The sequence below is a fragment of the Schistocerca piceifrons genome, chromosome 7 (genome assembly GCF_021461385.2).
Source record: "Schistocerca piceifrons isolate TAMUIC-IGC-003096 chromosome 7, iqSchPice1.1, whole genome shotgun sequence".
Taxonomy (NCBI): domain Eukaryota; kingdom Metazoa; phylum Arthropoda; class Insecta; order Orthoptera; family Acrididae; genus Schistocerca; species Schistocerca piceifrons.
This window is the reverse complement of record NC_060144.1, coordinates 586,908,120-586,929,334: the sequence shown is the minus strand read 5'-3', so window position 1 is coordinate 586,929,334 and position 21,215 is coordinate 586,908,120. Positions and strand designations below refer to the sequence as shown.

The 21,215-nt window shown below is 44.9% G+C and overlaps 1 long non-coding RNA gene across 1 annotated transcript in view; it reads right to left on the bottom strand.

Annotated features, from left to right (window-relative positions):
- LOC124805323 overlaps window positions 1-21,215 on the bottom strand; it is a 399,521-nt gene that overhangs the window by 60,892 nt on the left and 317,414 nt on the right. The gene's annotated exons all lie outside the window — the stretch shown is intronic.

Sequence of the window (21,215 nt, the reverse complement as noted above, 5' to 3'; positions counted from 1 at the left end):
CAGACTGTAGCGCCTAGAACCGCAAGGCCACTTCGGCCGGCATTACGGAGATAGTTATGCATATATTAATGCGAAGGTTGCCGAAAGGTACATCAAACTGTCGCCGGTGTGGAAAATCCCAACTTATCGTGTTGTGAGATCTCTCATATCTTCTTTTGAAAAGAAAGCAAGAATTTATTGGTTCTGATTACCATATCGTGTTTTATCTGCGGCAGTGGATATTCACCTGCTACAATAAAACTAAACAAACAAAAGAAGACACAGAGAGAGAGCTGAAAATAGTGTAGATCTTTGGAAAGTTAGTAAGCTTAATATCTTTACTACAATACTAATCATACAGTTGTGTCTCCAAAATAAATTTCTGAACTGTGCGGCTGATCCCGGCGGAGGTTCAAGTCCTCCCTCGGGCATGGGTGTGTGTGTTTGTTCTTAGGATAATTTAGGATAAGTAGTGTGTAAGCTTAGGGACTGATCACCTTAGCAGGTAGGTCCCATAAGATTTCACACACATTTTTGAAATAAATTTCTAGTTTATCTGAGAACGTATGCTCTTAATTTCTGATTTCATCACATTGGCGAATAGCATCACGTCAACAGCTTTCGTAATGTGAGATCTCAAAGGTTTCTCCGGAATAAGTGATTAATGGTTACCTTCGGATGTTTTAATTTACGGCAACAAAAACTCAAGATGAAAACTCGACTCGGAAGCACACGATTACCCATCCGTAATTTTGCTTTTCGTGATTACATATCTTACAGTTTCAGTCATGCAAGTGGGATAGCAGGGCTTAAAGATCACTGATTCTTCCGGTACCACTGAACAGAAATTTTTTTGCAGAAACCTTTTCTTTTCTCATGATAATTAACGTGAACGATGTTTTCGTCCTGTCAACATTGTCACCAAGCAGCAAGGAAGTAAAAGTTCAGAAAACAGTTCCGCCTCAAGGTCAGCTCCTGAGCCGTCTACAAAGAGGACTCTACAACGTATGTGCCAACCTGAGGCAGAAAAACGCAGAGGGTGCAAAATGCATTATACATGTTCACCCATTATCTCATCATCAGTTTTCATCAGAATGAAACATTCATGTTCGGGGACACGCCTACCGTGGTGGCCTCGAACGTGTCGGGAATATTAGACAACAGACGCAGCTGCCTTTGAGAGAAGTCGCGGAAGAAAACAACTCTAACGTACCGACAGCACTGAGGCACGCCGTTAGGAGCACAATGCGAAACCCTTCATGTGCTGCCGCGGCGCGAGCAGGCGACGCCGCCTTCACCCGACGCCCGGATTACGGCACGGCCAGAGCATCAGGCAGATTCACGCTTTTACTCAGTCTTTCGCGCTAGCAGTGACTTCTTTTGGTCCAACCACATTGCAAGTGAAGTTCCAGTATCACTGGTTAAAACTTTATTATCACGACAGCTGTTTACGAAGATTTCAATTTTCATGTATCTGCGTATACAAAGGTTGAGAATTACAAGACATAAATTTCTTATAAGTGAAGAATTTTGTGAAATATTGAGGTGTAACTGCAACTGCACTCATAATTTTCACCATCGCGAATTACATAAGCTACTATGTTGTAATTAATTTCTATATTTCTAAATTATGTAAGTAAGACGGATACCTACGTCTACGTTGTCATGACGTATATATAAAATCTGGTGCGACTGTATCTGCTGACTGTCTCGTTATGTTATTGTTGTTGTCTTCAGTCTCCATGCTACTCTATCCTGTGCAAGCTTCTTCATCTCCCAGTACATACTGCAACCTACAGCCTTCTGAATCTGCTTCGTGTATTTATCTCTTGGTCTCTCTCTTCGATTTTTACCCTGCACGCTGCCCTCCAATACTAAATTGGTGACCCCTTCATGCCTCATAACATGTCCTACCAACCGATCCCTTCTTCTAGTCAAGTTGTGCCACAAACTTCTCTTCTCCCCAATCCTATTCAATACCTTCTCATTAGTTGTGTGATCTACCCATTTAATCTTCAGCATTCTCTTCTTGACCAAACTATTTATGTCCATGTTTCACTTCCATACATGGCTACACTCCATACAAATACTTTCAGAAACGACTTCCTGACACTTAAATCTATACTCGATGTTAATAAATTTCTCTTCTTCTGAAACGATTTGAAATAATGCATTTCGAGCAGGGGACGTCGTGTTACGACTCAAAATGTGCGCAATAGGCTGCATGATGCGCAACTTTACTCCCAACGTCCATGGCGAGGTCCATCTTTGCAACCACGACACCGTGCACCGTGGTACAGATGGGTCCTACAACATGCCGAATGGACCGCAGAGGATTAGCATCACGTTCTCTTCACCGATCAGTGTCGCATATCCCTTCAACCAGACAATCGACGGAGAGGTGTTTGAAGGCAACCCGGTCAGGCTGAACGCCTTAGACACACTGTCCAGCGAGTGCAGCAAGGTGGAGGCTCCCTGCTGTTTTCGGGTGGCATTATGTGGGGGCGACGTACGGCGCCGCTGGGGGTCATGGAAGGCGCCATAACGGCTGTACGATACGTGAATGCCATCCTCCGACCGACAGTGCAAACATATTGGCTGTATATTGGCGAGGCATTCGTCTTCATGGACGACAGTTCGCGCCCCCATCGCGCACACCTTGTGATTGACTTCCTTCAGGATAACGACATCGCTCGACTAGAGTGGCCAGCACGTTCTCCAGACATGAACCCTGTCGAACATGCCTGGGATAGGTTGAAAAGGGCTGTTTATGGGCGACGTGACCCACCCACCACGCTGCGAGATCTACTCCGAATCGCCGTTGAGGAGTGGGACAATATGGACCAACAGCGCCTTGATGAACTTGTGGGTAGTATGCCACGACGAATACAGGCATGCATCACTGTAAGAGGACTTGCTACTGGGTATTACAGGTATGGGTGTGTACAGCATTCTGGACCACCACCTCTTAATGTCTCGCTGTATGGTGTCACAACATTCAATGTGTGGTTTTCATGACCACGACGAATACAGGCATGTATCAATGCAAAAGGACGTGTTACTGGGTATTAGAGGTACCGGTGTGTACAGCAGTCTGGACCACCACCTCTAAAGGTCTCTCTATATGGTGGTACAACATGCAATGTGTGGTTTTCATGAGCAATAAGAAGGGCGGAAATGATGTTTATATTGATCTCTATTCTAATTTTCTGTACAGGTTCCGGAACTCTAGGAACCGATGTGTTGCAAATCTTTTTTGATGTGTGTGTGTGTATATATTGGTACGTCATACACGCATGGCAGTTTTGACTGGTATTGCTGGTGGATGTTATGACTTATGCAGTGCAGGAGAATGAGAGGTATACTGTTTTTTTCTAACGACTTCTGTCATTTGGTTTTAATTTCATAATGTAGCAGCAAGTAATTTACTTTCCCTTGCATCTATTCCAAATATCTGAATGTGGCTACTGTATAGCCGAAACCGGTAATTCTACCAAAAATCTGTGCGGTTAAGACAATTTAATAAAAATACTGTGCTTCCAGATGGTCCTTTTATGCCAAACATGACCAGTATCCTCGTGAAAGTGATATACAGGTGGATAAATCTATTACTACTACTACTACTACTACTACAGTACCACAGCTGCTGTCGCACATGAATGGCACGTGGGCCAGCCGGAGTGGCCGAGCGGTTCTAGGCGCTACAGTCTGGAACCGAGCGACCGCTACGGTCGCAGGATGGAATCCTGCCTCGGGCATGGATGTGTGTGATGTCCTTAGGTTGGTTAGGTTTAAGTAGTTCTAAGTTCTAGCGGACTGATGACCTCAGAGGTTAAGTCCCATAGTACTCAGAGCCATTTGAATGCCACGCCGCTCGCCCGCTGTCGCCCCAGTCATTCAGCCGGCAGCACACATTGTGGCGCCTCCTCGGAGAACGCTGACGGCTCGCAATGCTGACTGCAGTGAGGCAGAGGACAGACAGTGCAGGGCACGGCAAGTAGAGCCAGTAGGAGAGTGTTCGCCGGCCGGTCCTTGGTCCAGTTGGCAGCTCGCCCACTGCGCTGCGGAGCCGCGGTGCTTGACCTCCTGCCGGCGGCCGCAAGTTCACGCCTAGTAGCCCAAGTACCACTACCAGCACCAGTACTGGTACCAGGCGCTACCAGGCCGCCGCGCCGTCACACTTGCCTCATTACAGCCAGCGGGGTCACGTTGCAGCACACGGCTGGCTCCCCACACTGCACCCTTCTCGCCCCTCTGTCTCGTCGCCACATGATGTACGCTGCTCGGTATCCAGAGGGCGACACACCCCAGGCGGCAACACCGTGGGGCCTCACAAACACAATGGTGAGCAAAACTTAAGGGCGAAACCAGCTCTCGCACGATGTGTCACTGCCAAGTAACAGAGCCATGAAACGTGGACAGGTGTGAAAATTACCGAACTATCAGTTTCATAAGTCACGGTTGCAAAATACTAACACGAATCCTTTACAGAAGGATGGAAAAAATGGTAGAAGCCGACCTCGGGGAAGATTAAATTAGATTCAGGAGAACCGTAAGAACACGCGAGGTAATACTGACCCTTCGACTTCTCATATTACATAGGTTAAGTAAAGGCAAACCTACATACCATTTCTAGATTTAGACACTCTCTTTCTAATTCTAAAGGTGTCAGGGGTAAAGTACATGGAACGAAAAAGACTATTTACAATTTGTACAGAAAGCAGATGGCAGTTTCGAGGGGCGCGAAAGGGAAGCAGTGGCTGAGAAGGGAGCGAGACAGGGTTGTAGCCTATCCCCACGTTATTTAACCTGTATATTGAGCAAGCAGTAAAGGAAACAAAAAAATTGGAATGTGAACTAAAGTCCAAGGAGAAGAAATAAAAACTCTGAGGCTTGCCGATGACATTGTAATTCTGTCAGACACAGCAAAGGACTTGGAAAAGCTATTGAAAGAAATAGACAGTGTCTTGAAAAGAGAATGTAAGATGAACACGAACAGAAGCAAAACGAGAGTAATGGAATGCAGTCGAATTGAATCAGGTGACTCTGAGCGAATTAGACAAGAAGGCAGCTGTTGGTAGCAAACATTGTGAGCCATCAACGGATCAACAGTTTCGTACTGGAGGGAAGCGTGAGAGAGTAAAAATCATACAGGGAGACCAAGAGATGAATATAGTGAGCAGATTCACAGGAATGTAGGTTGCAGTAGTTATTCGGAGATGAAAGGCTTGCACAGGATAGAGTAGCGTCGACACCCGCATCAAACCAGGCTTTGGACTGAAAACCACAACAACAACAACATAAAAAATACTGTTACATTACAGCAGACAAGGTACCTGAAAGACAAACGCAACGAGACGAACAGAAATCACCTTTCTATTCAAAGACAGTAGTTACCCCACTGAAGTCACCGCGATTCATGATGGTCCCCAGGACATAAAAAAAGGCGGGACATGGTTCCCAACACTGAGTGTCATCACCACGACGGCAATGTATGTTCTCCAATGTGCTCCCATTCTGGCCACAACACTGCAAAAGAGTTCTCGTGGTTACTAAGGGGTTCCATTCCTTCAACAGCGGGGGTGACTACTCCTGCATGGTCGTTGCTGCATCTCCCTCTGCTTCAATACGTCTCCCCAGCGCTTCCCACATGGGTTCGATGGGTCTTAAGTCGGAAGAATGGCCAGACCAGTCAGTCCATTAGCCGAATATCCTCTCGTTCCGAGAGCTGGTCCAGCTGCGCTGTTCGCTGTGGTGGCACCTTTTCATACACACACAGAAAAAGAGGCCAAATGCGAGTGGGATCCTCGCACTGAGGGTTCCGCACAAAATCTTATATATATATAGGACTTTCTATATATACAGGGTGAGTCGCCTAACGTTACCGCTGGATATATTTCGTAAACCACATCAAATACTGACGAACCGATTCCACAGACCGAACGTGAGGAGAGGGTGTAATTGGTTAATACAAACCATAAAAAAAATGCACGGAAGTATGTTTTTTAACACAAACCTACGTTTTTTTAAATGCAACCTCGTTAGTTTTGTTAGCACATCTGAACATATAAACAAATACCTAATCAGTGCCGTTTGTTGCATTGTAAAATGTTAATTACATCCGGAGATACTGTAACCTAAACTTGACGCTTGAGTACCACTCCTCCGCTGTTCGATCGTGTGTATCGGAGAGCACTGCAACATACATCGCGTTTCTACAGAATGATCTGCCAACGTTGCTCGAAAATGTCCCACTGGAAACGCGTCGACGTATGTGGTATCAGGATGATGGTGCACCTGCACATTCCGCAATTAACACTAAGCTGACCCTTGACAGGATGTTCGACGGGCGTTTCATAGGACGTGGAGGACGCATAAACTGGCCAGCCCGTTCTCCTGATCTTACACCTCTGGACTTCTTTCTGTGGGGTACGTTAAAGGAGAATGTGTACCGTGATGTGCCTACAACCCAAGAGGATATGAAACAACGTATTGTGGCAGCCTGCGGCGACATTACACCAGATGTACTGTGGCGTGTACGACATTCATTACGCCAGAGATTGCAATTGTGTGCAGCAAATGATGGCCACCACACTGAACATCTATTGGCCTGACATGTCGGGACACACTCTATTCCACTCCGTAACTGAAAACGGAAACCACGTGTGTACGTGTACCTCACCCCTCATGGTAATGGGCATGTGCGTCAGTGAAAAAGACCAATAAAAAGGTGTTAGCATGTGGACGTAATGTGCTGTTCCAGTCTCTTCTGTACCTAAGGTCCATCACCGTTCCCTTTGGATCCCTACGTAATTCGGTGCTCTCCGATACACACGATCGAACAGCGGAGGAGTGGTACTCAAGTGTCAACTTTAGGTTACAATATCTCCGGATGTAATTAACATTTTACAATGCAACAAACGGCACTGATTACGTATTTGTTTATATGTTCAGATGTGCTAACAAAACTAACGAGGTTGCATTTAAAAAAACGTAGGTTTGTGTTAAAAAACATACTTCTGTGCATTTTTTTATGGTTTGTATTAACCAATTACACCCTCTCCTCACGTTCGGTCTGTGGAATCGATTCGTCAGTATTTGATGTGGTTTACGAAATATATCCAGCGGTAATGTTAGGTGACTCACCCTGTATATATAGAAAGTCCTATATATTATATATATATATATATATATATATATATATATATATATACACTCCTGGAAATGGAAAAAAGAACACATTGACACCGGTGTGTCAGACCCACCATACTTGCTCCGGACACTGCGAGAGGGCTGTACAAGCAATGATCACACGCACGGCACAGCGGACACACCAGGAACCGCGGTGTTGGCCGTCCAATGGCGCTAGCTGCGCAGCATTTGTGCACCGCCGCCGTCAGTGTCAGCCAGTTTGCCGTGGCATACGGAGCTCCATCGCAGTCTTTAACACTGGTAGCATGCCGCGACAGCGTGGACGTGAACCGTATGTGCAGTTGACGGACTTTGAGCGAGGGCGTATAGTGGGCATGCGGGAGGCCGGGTGGACGTACCGCCGAATTGCTCAACACGTGGGGCGTGAGGTCTCCACAGTACATCGATGTTGTGGCCAGTGGTCGGCGGAAGGTGCACGTGCCCGTCGACCTGGGACCGGACCGCAGCGACGCACGGATGCACGCCAAGACCGTAGGATCCTACGCAGTGCCGTAGGGGACCGCACCGCCACTTCCCAGCAAATTAGGGACACTGTTGCTCCTGGGGTATCGGCGAGGACCATTCGCAACCGTCTCCATGAAGCTGGGCTACGGTCCCGCACACCGTTAGGCCGTCTTCCGCTCACGCCCCAACATCGTGCAGCCCGCCTCCAGTGGTGTCGCGACAGGCGTGAATGGAGGGACGAATGGAGACGTGTCGTCTTCAGCGATGAGAGTCGCTTCTGCCTTGGTGCCAATGATGGTCGTATGCGTGTTTGGCGCCGTGCAGGTGAGCGCCACAATCAGGACTGCATACGACCGAGGCACACAGGGCCAACACCCGGCATCATGGTGTGGGGAGCGATCTCCTACACTGGCCGTACACCACTGGTGATCGTCGAGGGGACACTGAATAGTGCACGGTACATCCAAACCGTCATCGAACCCATCGTTCTACCATTCCTAGACCGGCAAGGGAACTTGCTGTTCCAACAGGACAATGCACGTCCGCATGTATCCCGTGCCACCCAACGTGCTCTAGAAGGTGTAAGTCAACTACCCTGGCCAGCAAGATCTCCGGATCTGTCCCCCATTGAGCATGTTTGGGACTGGATGAAGCGTCGTCTCACGCGGTCTGCACGTCCAGCACGAACGCTGGTCCAACTGAGGCGCCAGGTGGAAATGGCATGGCAAGCCGTTCCACAGGACTACATCCAGCATCTCTACGATCGTCTCCATGGGAGAATAGCAGCCTGCATTGCTGCGAAAGGTGGATATACACTGTACTAGTGCCGACATTGTGCATGCTCTGTTGCCTGTGTCTATGTGCCTGTGGTTCTGTCAGTGTGATCATGTGATGTATCTGACCCCAGGAATGTGTCAATAAAGTTTCCCCTTCCTGGGACAATGAATTCACGGTGTTCTTATTTCAATTTCCAGGAGTGTATATATAAGATTTTGTGCGGAACCCTCAGTGCGAGGATCCCACTCGCATTTGGCCTGTTTTTTTGTGTGCTAGGGCAATGTATCAAGCAGTGATGTGAGGAAATTTTTATTGAATTAAACATTACATATTGCAATACGAATATACGTGGCAGCACTAGAGACTTGCTTCATGAGTCACTAAGAAGAACAGAAGGAAAAAATAATTCTAAATTGTGCCGCAATTTCACGATATCTATCGTACCTGTGATTCAAAACACAATTAAATAACAAAATAGTATTAGTAACGCTTCGACAATTATTTATGTTGTGAGATAGCGTAAGTGTACCAACCGACTGACAACCGTGTGAAGATACAGTCCACCAAAACACCTAATACACGCAGCGTAAGTTCTCGTAAGGACGTGTGTGTGTGTGTGTGTGTGTGTGTGTGTGTGTGTGTGTGTGTGTGTGCGCAGAGGCACTGAGTAAATACGATTAGACCTGTCGCGACAACACTTAGCTACTTCACTTGAGTACAGAGCGCTCGACTTAACTGAGATGCGAGAGGCCATCTTGTGGAAACGGCAAGCAAAACATGTTGATCCTCTTACTAACCTGGTATACCCTTGGTGTCATACGTGTGTCTTCACTCATATCACTTCCTTGTAAGGCGAAATCTTCAAGAAGACAACTTATTATCTTGTACAAGAGTGAAGAGATTCAGCCGTACATGATGCAGTTCTATTACCAGGCTACCTCTGCTCTGGGAGGACTTGGAGTTTCATGTGGTAATACTCTGAAGGTAACGAGGATTAGGGCTTGTCGTCCCATCAGAGACGTGGTCCGCTGGCGTCTCGACCCGACCGCTGCGTGGCTACGTATAAACTGTTTAATTTGCTGAGCCTGCTTCAAGTTCGTAAGTACCAACAACGAATGGCAGAATACGCTAGCATGGTGGATTAATACAAGTCTTGCATGGCCTTAAATACTGAATCCCCCATTAGAAGCGGCGAAAGGCCCACAGACAACGCTGCAAACTGACAGACCACAAGAGAAGAAAGTGAGACCCACAGGATTAGTTTCGTTCTTTGGGAGCCGCAGTGTAAAATGCGTCCCCTAAAGACATGATTACTATGAATATCAGTCAGCTACACTGCTATTTAAAAGCCATCATCAGGTGCTCTGTAAATACATTAATTAAGCCATGGTCTTAATATACGTCTGTAGCTATGATCAGAAAAGTTATAATACATTCGTTTGGTGTTCCTTAAATGTAATACAGTTTCTGCCATGTCCTGTCTCTTTTTAAAATTATTAGTTTCTCCTTCGATGTACGTTCGAGATGTATATCTGACTTTAGTCGGTTTTTATGTATGCTATTTTTCTCTAGAGAGTTTGGATGACAGTGGATCAGCGATATTATATGTTTACGTAGGTACTACAGCATTAGTGTATTAACGGTGATCGGCCTCCGTGGCTGTCCGCCCCCAGTCGCTGAGTGGATCCACAGAGGTGTCTGAATGTTTACGGAGCCGGCGCGGTAGCTCAGGGTGTTCGGTCAGAGGGTTAGCAGCCCTCTGTAATAAAAAAAAAAAAAAAAAAACTGAGTAAATGGATCAACAACGAACTTAAACGTATGTCTTACGACGTCCGCACCGAGCAGATGGAACGAACGAAAGCGAACAAAATGAGATTAAAAAAAAAAGTGGTCAGCGCGTCAGAATGTCAATCCTAAAGGCCCGGGTTCGATTCCCGGCTGGGTCGAAGATTTTCTCCGCTCAGGGACAGGGTGTTGTGTTGTCCTGATCATCATCATTTCATCCCCATCTACGTGCAAGTCGCCGGAGCAGTGTTACATCGAAAGACTTGCACCTGGCGAACAGTCTACCCGACGGGAGGCCTTGGTCACACGACATTTACATTTTTACCTCCGTGGCTGTCGATTAAATTACTTGAAGAAATGCAGCAAGCAGACACTTTCCATGTAGCTATATTTATGCCAAGGTGTGTTTCGAATTTTCACCCATCCTCAGTTGGCGTAACACATTTATATCTTTATCAGTGTACGTTTACGTCGACAGTGTTCTGAACACTACCACTGCCCTATGCAAAGTAATAATTCATTTAGCTATCGCATTTTTATTTCAGCTACCACATTTCTCAAATTGTATATTTACGCTTAATTAACAGTTAGGTGCACTTGTATTTATTCCGTAATTTTTATCTACATTTTTCGCATTCACACTACCTCAGCAAAAATGTCCGGACACCCATTAGTGGACATTAATATGGTGTTTGTCTACCCTTCGCCTTTATGACCGCTTGATTCTCCTGGGTATAGTTCCACAGAGGTGTCTGAATGTTTACGGAGCAATGTCAGCTCTTTCTTCCTCAGGAGCCGAAACCAGTGAAGGGAGTGATTTTGGACGGTGGGATCTGAATCGAAGCCGACGTTCTGACAGTAATCCACTGGGCTCGTGTCGATACTGTGAACAGGCCAGTCCGTTTCAGGAATGCTGCTGTCCACAAGCCGTTGCCTCACAAATGCTGCCCTATGAGAGGGTGCGTTATCATCCTGGTACAAACAGTCATCGTCTCCGGACTTTCCCTCTACTGTGCGCAGTTCACGATTCTGTAAAATGCGTTCTTATCCTTCCGCATTTAGCGTTCTCTTAGCCGAAATAAGTGCATCATACCCTAACCTCCTGCTGCGTACTTCCCTGCTGGCACTTTACATGATGGCAGGTGACGTTCACCTAGTGGCGGATACATATGGGATACATAAGGGGAGCTTAAGCGACAACATGAAGTTTACCTAACATATGTCTGATTGGCAATTAAAAAAAAAAAGAAGTACAATGTTCCACACCTATATTATTATCCATTAGAATAACGGCTTGTTGCATAAGGTTTTATATACTCCCATTTTTTAACACCTGATATTAACCTATAATAAAACGACTGTGCATATACAGCTTCATTTGTATTTAGTGATACCACGTAATTGGCTAATGTCTAGAGTGATGGCATTTTAACGGAAATGACCAAAAATGTAATTAGTTTCATTAAAATTATCCATTATGTAATATGGTTATAATATAATTGTTTTGCATAATAACTCATCAACGGAGGGGTATCTGTTGAAAGGCCAGATATTTCAGTAATTTCAGGGGCAACAGTCTGAATGGTTTGCTGATCTGGCCTTGTAACACTAACCAAAACGGCCTTGCTGTGCTGGTACTGCGAACGGTTGAAAGCAAGGGGAAACTACAGCCGTAATTTTTCCCGAGGGCATGCAGCTTTACTGTATGCATGGAGAGCTGCATCAAACCAGTCTCAGGACTGAAGACCACAACAATAACCCAAAAATTACTGTTGTTGCATTGGTTGTTTATGAATGGTATGTTGTATTTAGGGCTTGAAGATGATGATGTCACAACATCGAAACTAGTTGCCAATAAAACCAACATCTTAATACACCTGGAGGAATTACGTCATTTTAACATATATTCTTACTACTAGGTGCAACAATATTCTAGTCGACTAGCAATGTGCTACGGCATTGCATGACTGAAGCTAAAGTTGCGTATGATACATATACGAGGGCGGTTCAGAAAGTAACCTCCGATTGGTCACAGTGCGGGTTGTGGGAGGAGTAGCGACGCCATCTGTGCGTTCACGCACTCAACAGGTCAGCCGGCATCAAGCCGTGGTCGAGTGAACGTCGTACCTGCGCTAGTTTAGTTTTTGGGGCAGTTTGAAATGTGTGCTTCAATGGAAAACCCCGCCAAATGTGAAGTGCGTGCTGTCATAAGGTTTTTTACAGCCAAAGGATATTCTGCAGCAGCTATTCATCGTGAGCTTTGTGCCGTGTACGGACCAAGAGTTATGAGTGAAGGAGTTGTCCGTGAATGGGTACGTTTATTTAAAAGTGGACGAGAAAACGTTCATGATGAAGAGAGGAGTGGCAGACCATCATTGGTGACTGACGAACTCGTTCAGACAGTTGATGCAAAAGTTCGTGAAAATCGACGTTTCTCAATGTCGGAGTTGTCTACTGGTTTTCCACAGATTTCTAAGACTCTCTTGTACGAGATAGTGACAGCAAGATTGGGTTACCGTAAGTTCTGTGCACGATGGGTGCCCAAAATTCTTACCGACCACCACAAAACTCAAAGAATGGCCTCTGCATTAGACTTTCTGTCACGTTATGAGGACGAAGGAGAACCATTGTTAAACAGAATCGTGACCGGTGACGAAACCTGGATTAAGTACGTGAACCCTGAGACAAAAGAACAATCAAAGATGTGGGCACATTCAAATTCGCCTACCAAACCAAGAAAAGCCTCGCAAGATTTTTCTGCCAGAAAACTGATGGCAACGGTGTTTTGGGATGCCAAAGGGGTGTTGTTGGTTGAATTCATGGAACGTGGTACGACCATTAATCAAGACGTGTACTGTGAAACAATAAAAAAGTTACGACGGGCTATACAGAACAAACGCCGTGGTATGCTGACTTCCGGTATCGTTTTTTTGCACGATAACGCCCGTCCTCACTCTGCTCGCAGAACAACGGCCCTTCTTGAGTCCTTCAAGTGGGACGTTATCAACCATCCACCTTACAGCCCAGACCTGGCGCCAAGTGATTATCACCTCTTCATGCATTTGAAGAAATGGCTCGGGTCACAGCGGTTTGATGACGACGAAGAGCTCAAAGATGCGGTCACAGGCTGGCTCCAGGCACAAGCGGGTGATTTTTATGCAGAAGGAATTTCAACGCTTGTGAAGAGATACGATAAGTGCCTCAATCGCTATGGAGACTATGTAGAAAAATAGTGCAAAGATGTAGTTGTAAGATGTATATATTAAAATATTTTTATTTAACTTGGTGTATTTTTTTAGATCAACCGGAGGTTACTTTCTGAACTCGGAAAAGGGAATTAAAGTTACAGAATAACGGACAAATGTTGCGTTCAAAAAGCATTTGACAAAAAGGTAGTACTGGTGAAGATACACAGTTATTAGGCCTCTCGGGTAAACAAACCAATACAAAAAATCCTCATCAGGTTAGCTTCCATTCAGAAGGCTGTAGGACGCAGCGACTGTTGTATTGACTTGTAAATAACTGATTTCAGCTATCAGTCGTCCTTTTTAAATTTTATTGGCAGATATAGATTTCAGCTAGAAACTAGCCATTCTCAATGCACTATCATTTTTGGTCAATGCATGTAATGCCTGTTGGTCGGGCTTCAGCCACAGTTCATTGAGTATTCAATGATAGTGAATTGAGAATGGCTAATTTCTAGCTGAAATCTAGATCTGCCAGTAAAATTTAAAAAGGACGTCTGATAGCTGAAATCAGTTATTTACAAGTCTATATAAAAAAGTCTAGTTGCAGCAATTCCTCGAGTAATCAGACCTGCTATATTTGGCAAGACCACAACTCTTTTAGTCGGAACATTCGATCAGTGACTTCAGTGGCATGTCGGAGAACACGTAGAGCCAGCTATCGCAAAGGGCAGGAGGTTAACGTCTGTCGTGGCGGAACGCCGTTGGGAAGAAAGATATGCCGTACCAACGATCTTCACACGTACCGGACGCCAAGTGGACGCGGCCGTGAAAAAGCAGCCTCCCAAGGCAGCGAACGCGCAAAGCAGGGCAGACATGTTTGATAAGACGCACCCCGCAGCCTTGGATGCTCGCTTATCTGGAGGCTCCTTCATCTTTATTGCACCGCCGACAAGAACAGTGGCAAGCGAAGCCTTTTTTGTCTCATGACACGCTGTCGGATATGGCTCGTGCGCAGCGTAGGTTAGATGCGAGCAACCGTAGGGTTCAATGAATATAAAGGCCTCCGGGAAACTTCAAACTTCTTTGTCAAATTCGGTCTTGGTTATCACCGTTAGCATTCAACCGCGATTCTTATACATACATTTTAACAACGCGTTTCAAGAGACAATGTTCTCATCATCAGGTTGTAAAGTCTATGTCGTGAAGTTAAACGGACTAAAAAGACAAAATACCATCACAAACAGTTGGGAAGTCCATAGAGTACAACAGAATTAAAAGTACATTGGACTGTGGGTCCTCGTCTTACATTGAAGTTGTTGACACTAGTCGATGGCCGTCCCATAGCTACCAGATATGCTGTCGCACTGTGCCGGCTCGGGAGCTGTTGTGGACTGACGTGCCTAGGTGGTGTGGCGTGGTTACAGCCGTGTGCTTGACGGTAACGCTATGCTATTGGGCGCCTTATTACCTCATTGCATTGGTCTGCCATCGTTAGCCTCTCGCAACTCCGTCAGTGACATGCTAAAAGTTTAAAGTCGCATACCTACCCTAAAATAATTCTAAAAACCCGCTAAAAAATCTCATTTCTTTAAAATTATCTTGTGCATTTAGAATATTGCTTTGTTTCTTTTCATGGATAGCTATCTCGAATTCCTCTAGTAAATCAAGTTTCCTCCTTTTCTTTTCTACATGCAATATTTCTACGTTATCTTCTATGCTATTAAGGGGATGGCCTGTTTCATATATACGGTTCGCAATAGCTGATTTGTCATAATTTCCTAACCTGAACGCACCTTTATGTTCTTTATACAGGATCGCGAATGATCTTCCTGTCTGCCCTATATATTTTGCATCACAAGTTCTGCACTGAATCTTATAGATTCCCGATCTTTCAAACTTATTTCTCTTCTCGCCAATATCGTGCTTAGGGCTATACCTCACTAGGTTATTAGTCTGAAAAGCTGTTTTAACATCGTATGGCTTAAAAATATTTGCTATCTTTTGTGAGACTGTTCCGTAGTATGGCATCGTGATAATTTTCTCTTTCTCTCCATCAGGTTTTTTCTTTTTGCGCTTATTACTTTTCCGTAACAGTTTCTTTTAACCATATCTATTCTGTAACCGTTATTATCGCTATTCTCTTAACGGTATTAATTTCAGTCTCCCTATCTTTTTCGCTCATAGGTATATTGACTGCCCTATGCACGAGACTACGGAAAGCAGCTTCTTTATAAGCCTGCGGATGGCATGAATCATTCGGGATCACGGCATCAGTCGTAGTTTGTTTTCTATAAACGGAGAACGCATGTTTGTTGCCCTGCTGAAAAGAAAGCAATATTCTAAATGCACAAGATAATTTTAAAGAAATGAGATTTTTTAGCGGGCTTTTAGAATTATTTTAGGGTAGGTATGCGACTTTAAACTTGTAGCATGTCACCGACGGAGTTGTGAGAGGCTAACGATGGCAGACCAATGCAATAAGGAAATAAGGCGCCCAACAGCATAGCGTTACCGTCAAGCACACGGCTGTAACCACGCCACAACACCTAGGCACGTCAGTCCACAACAGCTCCCGAGCCGGCACAGTGCGACAGCATACTTGGTAGCTATGGGACGGCCATCGACTTGTGTCAACAACTTCAATGTAAGACGAGAACCCACAGTCCAATATACTTTTAATTCTATTTTACTCTATGGACTTCCCAACTATTTGTGATTGTATTTTGTCTTTTTAGTCCGTTTAATTTCATGACATAGACTTTACAACCTGATGATGAGAGCATTGTCTCTTGAAACGCGTTGTTAAAATATATGTATAAGAATCGCGGTTGAATGCTAACAGTGATAACCAGTATAACGACAACTGCTACCTCGACTCCATAATGGATTATATTAAATTCGGTCTTTCTTATCCGCGGGTCTGTCATTTCAACGTCACGTCTGTAGCAACGCCACGTCTGTAGCAATTGTATCCTGTCGCGGAGAATCCAGACACTAGTGGGCACGGCTATCAATGCAGACAAAGCATTCCTTGCACTGAATTCAGCACTGCGTATAAAGAAAAAAGTAAACAAGACACTGATCCATGTTTGAAATAGACAGACAAATACGTCCATGAAAATCTAATGAAAGATCACTAAAATACCACAATGTGGGAACATATTCTATACATCATCACATTTTTTGGAGAAATACACAGTGGTTATAATGAAATTTTCGCTACTTGAAAGGACGCTATGAAAAGCTAGTGATCGTGGGACAATGAAACTTGTGGAAACATTCGCAAGGACATGCGGAAGAAAAATAAGGAATAAACCACTGGAAGAAACACATTTTAATCTCCACATGAGAGAGTAACATACGTTAATTGCTTACCATGTTTGCGTTGCAGATTACAAACGTCCTCAGTGTGAAGAACGTCCGCATCCACTACATCCTGGAACCGCACCGTTCCACAACTATGCGCACACTTTTCGAATTGTAGATAATGGAATATTCAGCTGTCGTGGCAAAGCTCGTGCATTGTTTAAGGTCGAACATTGCGACCAGCATTCTCAGCCATCGCAACAGTACCTTCTTCAACACTTTGTGGGGCAACTGGCCATAGGCCTCTCCCAGGAGCAGTTCCCAAATCGCCAGTTAATTAGAACTTCCCAATCATCTTCTTCAACCCCGGTGCGTCGATTCTCGCAAAGGGCATCAGTACCACTGCCGTTGTTTTGATCAAGTGGCTTCACGAGTAAAGCCCTGCTCGCGTTTTCCAGACCCATGTTGACTGCCTGCATGCATGTGTGTCAACCCTGCATCAGCGTAGCAGTACCGGCGCCCAACGGCAAGTCATGACTAACACTACTAACAAAGTAAATACTGCAGCGCGCAATCCGAACATCATTCCAATAAAATTGGGTATCAATAAGGTAAATAGTTTTCCGTAAACAATAGCTCAACTACCGAAAGTTTAATTATAACCACCCAGGACATCGCCTGTGGAAGAACCGGAGAGCTTCGGGTTTTTTTTTTTTTTTTTTTTTTTTTTTTTGTAGACATGTTATTTTATTGGCCTTCCTAGAAGGTTGATTTTCTCCTTATGTCTCCTTGCGTAATATATGGCTGGGAAAGATGTAACGCCACTACTATTTTGGTAATAGCCAGTGTTTTTTTGTTTTTATCCACTACTCCTTTGATTCTAGTTTCCAAAATTGTGGAACACAAACAACGTCCACCGTATTGCCAAATTTGAACCACATCAAAGACGGTCTGTGTTTGACAAGTCCCTCAAATAAAGCCTCACACTGGCAAATATTTGACAAATCTAATAAAGCCTGGCAAATTCTTCGATCGTGTGCAGGGGCCTTATACTTTCGTGGAAGGGTTCCAAACATACAAAAAGAAGAATATACAGCAAACCAGTAGTGTAAAGCTCAATTTAAATAGCATAAAAAAGTGTCCGAAATGCTTAATTTTTTTAGGTATTATTGAGAAAACAATTTCTGTTGTCTTAAGCAGCAATGTCAAGCTGCTGCTTCCTCTCCCTGGAATACATAAAACGTTCCAAACAATAAGAACAGTGTGGTTTATGTGCAGTGGAATTCCAGAGTATCTACGTTTCATTATACCAAGCGGCTCTGCCATCTCCTTGCGACCACCCGACAACGACGCTTTCAATGTAGTATTAGCAACAGCGAACAGTGTGATAATGCTGCAGATTCTCGCTTCGGCTTTCCGGATTCTCACTCCGCCTTCCGCGTTTTTCTCGTTAAGCTGGTATTAATTCTGGAATAGTTTCCAAGCCACGATTACTGCAAACTCACTCCGGCATCTTTGTCTAGTCCTAGAATGTCTCTATTCGTCTCAAGAGCCGGCGGAATGTTTCAGGATAGAGGTTATTCCTTGATTATTTATATCTCGATTAACCGTCGCTACTTCATTCGTACGGCGAGATAATCCGTTTTCTCGTTCCTGACGCGCCTAATCCAGCGACCGAAAACGTAACGCATGCACTGAACGAGATCTATGAATTGATAGACATGCAGAAAATATGCCCATTAGCGAGATCTTTATCAGAACCGCACTAGCTGAGGTTTTAATAGTTACGAGCGAGGAGAGGGTGGAAACGATCATGTTGAAAGCAATGTTCTGATCCCGGTGGCAGTGCTTTTAGAAAAACGACCACACAGTTTGGTCTGGACACAGAAAACACTAACCTTCGATGAATCTCTTTTATACGTCAGAAATTCATGAAGATTTTTAGTGCCCCACACTCTCACACTATGACGATTAACCTTTCCAAATATATGAAAGGTTGCTTCATCGCTGAATATATTAGCTTGGCGGTGAAAACATTATCCTCAGGTGTACTATGCAAAATTGAAAACGCCGGTCATAATCTTTCGGTTCTAATCGTTGCACAGAGTGCAAATGGTACGCTTCAAAAGCCGCCGTCGTAGAAAATCTTCCACAGCGTTTGCTGCGCTATTCCAAATATTTTTTTTTTTTTTTGTTACCCTCGAAGGCTTTTTAAAGGCATTAATTGGGCAGCATCACGTTATTCTTTTTGCTCTAACTATTTCATACTCGTCTCAAAGCAGCGAAAAACTTCCTCAATCGATGGTGTTGTTTCAGCCTAGACCTCATCGCTGGGTTCCTCCTCCTTTCGTGAGTCTTGGTCGTGCTTGACACTGGTAATTACTTCATCGTCCGATAATACTAGATAGCTAGGGCCATCAGCATCACATTCGAGCCAATATGCAATGTTTTCCTGTTTCATTATTCAAATCTGGGAGATCATACAACAACCCCAGCCAGTTCGGATATACAGCGTGTTTCAGAATTACAGCGACAAACTTTGAGGGGTTGTAGAACGTGTCTCGAGGAACAAACTGAAGATAGGAACCCAAGTCCGGAAACGCCATCCAAAGACGGTGCACGGCGTCGAAGTTATAGGCGCCAGTGTGTGTATACATTGGGTGACTCCTTTCAGGGATGATGGAGATGTGGAAAAGTATCACTTTGAGGTAAGGGACCCTCGTCCGGAAACGAACGAGTCGAGAGCTATGGGCGAAAATCGTTCTGATGCCTCTAACAGTGGGATACATGTACTGGTACTGTTGTTGCTAAGATTGTAGCGTGAGTAACTTTCAGAGGTGGTAGCATGGAAGAAAAAAAATGGTTCAAATGGCTCTGAGCACTATGGGACTTAACTTCTGAGGTCATCACTCCCCCAGCACTTAGAACTACTTAAACCTAACTAACCTAAGGAGATCACACACATCCATGCCCGAGGCAGGATTCGAACCTGCGACCGCAGCGGTCGCGCGGTTCCAGACTGTAGCGCCTAGAACCGCTCGGCCAAGTATGGAAGAAACCGAGAAAAAGAGCCTAGGAACGATGACCCCTAAAATGCATAGTTTGAGAGCTATGGGCACCTGTTCAATAGGGGAGATGTGGCACTCAGTAGCGATGATGAAGTGCTCATAACTCCTCAGGTATGGATTTTGGAACCCACGTTTACCAGAATTTTTTCTTGTTTTGGTCCGTACTACCTTCTGCGAAAGCTGCCTACCCTGCAATCTTAGCAACAACATTACCGGTACACGTATTCCAGTCAGAAGCATAAGAACGATTTTCGCTTATGACTTTCTAGTCCTTAGTTTTCGGATCAGGCTCCCTTCACTCAAATCAATATACAGTATTTATCCGTCTCCATTACTCCTGAGAGTTTATAATATCATCGCGGAATCGCGCTGTATATACATACATATACACCCGCCTATAACTTCGTCGCTCTGTAGCGTCGTTGAATGACGTTTTCTGACACGGGTTGCTATCCTCATTTTGTTCCTCAAGACACCTTCTATATCCCCTGGAAGTATGTCGGTGTTATCATGAAACATCATATATATTAGCCGTTAGGTCGTTTTTCAGGGGCAGTCATAAGAGTCGCCGAAGGAGGGAACTTATTCCAAGCTTTTGCCAGTGCAGTACCCTTGACAACAGTACAAGCCTCTACTGCAATCGTTGGTCGCCCCTTATCTTAAATAGGCGCTAGTGTGCATTGTGTACCTTGGCGGGTTTTACCCCCTGTCATTTGTGAAGGCCATAAGTGTTTGTGCAACATTAAGGTTTCGTGTGTCGTCAGGGTTGCAAGATAAATGTTGGCATAGTGCTTACGTCTCTGGGGCCTCACATCCTATTAAGTAAGACAACGTAGCTTTATACAGCTCTCGGGGAGCGTCTGCTCTTCCTAGTGGGCGACTTAATGGGTTACCGTACCCTCTTGATGGTCTGTAAAAGTAACCGGCGTTCTTCTTAAACATGTCGATGATCCCTAGTGCGTCGGCTGCGTCGTGGAGATAGCACGGTGACGAATACTCAGAAATGTCTTTGAGTCGTGAACACTGAACAGCAACAATGACGGCTGGCAGAGAGAAGAATACCGTAGATCTTGCCAGTCCAGCGTCAGTGGAACTTCTACACGACGCATGGCGCGCGCAAAGCTGAATTTTTCGCCTGGAATGCTTTCGGTAATCGACGCTGTACTGTATTTATGACGATCGAGTAACAATGAACGTTACAATTAGAATACTGATGAGACGTTGCTTCATTTGTGCAAAACTAGAGCCAACTTTCAACATTGGTTTTAAGACTGTGTGCCTGACTGGAATTCGAAACCGGACCTTGCTTTCCGCTGACACTTCTTTAGCAGCTGCGCCGTTCAAGCATGTGCCATGGACTGACTCAAAGACGGACAGTGCAACCGCGAAAGGCAATGTCCGCGATGCAATCCCAGTCAGGCATACAATCCTATAACTGTCGGTGACGTGTGCTACA